Raw genomic sequence first — 1,100 nt, 5'->3', positions numbered from 1 at the left:
TGTGGAAAGCACAGACATTTGAGGAGCCAGTGTAAGAAGAATATTACCAACAAGTCGGCCTCAAGGAGACCAGTAGTGGTTGGTGTTGTGTGACGCCCACCAACCCCCATCATGAAAGTCCCGACAGCTAGATGTAAAATGCCAAGCACACACAGTGTCTATGTGACAGGAAAGCTGGATGGCCAAAGGTGCAACTTTGTCATAGAATCTGCGTCTCAGCAAACCCTTGTGAGCATCAAGGTGTTAAATCACGAAGGAGTACCAGAAGCCATAGAGAACCTTTGTGGTGTGACAGGACATTCTACAAGATTGTGGGGACCAGTGTGGGTGACTATTGAGCTCATGGACATAAAGGACAGACAGAAAGTATACTTGGCTGACATGGAAGACGAATGCATATTATGATTGGACTATCTACTACCGAAAATGTTTGTAATTGATTTTGATAAAATGACATTTGGGAACAAAAAAGGCCAAGTTCCGGTAACTGTTAAAAGAGAGGTTGGACTAACCAGGTGTCATCAAGCTGAAGTCAAAGTGACTGAAGAAGTTGATGATGGTGAAGTGGAACCAAATATTGATATTAAAGCAGAGCAGGAGAAAGATCAAGATTTGAAGCCTATAATTGATTTCCTAAAAACAAGTGTTTTGCACCCTGCTTGGGAGAAGGTGTCTAGTCTAAGCCCCGTGACAAAGCACTATTGGGTGCAATGGGACCAGTGAAAGCTTGCAGATGGTATTCTTGTACGGAGATGGGAAAGTGACGACTTGGCAAATGGTTATACCGAGAAAGTTACGGAAGTTGTGCTGCGTCGATCGCATGATAATTTAACAGGAGGACATCTCGGAATTAAGAAGACATTGAGTCACCTACGCCAAAGATTTTACTGGATAGGTATGAGGCGAGATGTGGAAGAATGGTGCTGGACATGCAGTACATGTAGTGCTAAAAGGGGCCCTAAGCATAAGGGATGCCCACCTTATGAAGAGTTGCCTGAAAATGTGTCAGAGTTTATGAAAGTGTTATCGGAAAGGATGGATGATATCCACCATCAAGTGCGTTCAAACTTGAAAACGTCTGCTGATTCGATGAAGTTTAA

The sequence above is a fragment of the Limulus polyphemus genome, unplaced genomic scaffold (assembly GCF_000517525.1).
Source record: "Limulus polyphemus unplaced genomic scaffold, Limulus_polyphemus-2.1.2 Scaffold190, whole genome shotgun sequence".
Lineage (NCBI taxonomy): Eukaryota > Metazoa > Arthropoda > Merostomata > Xiphosura > Limulidae > Limulus > Limulus polyphemus.
The sequence above is the reverse complement of the archived record's forward strand: the minus strand, read 5'-3'. Positions refer to the sequence as shown.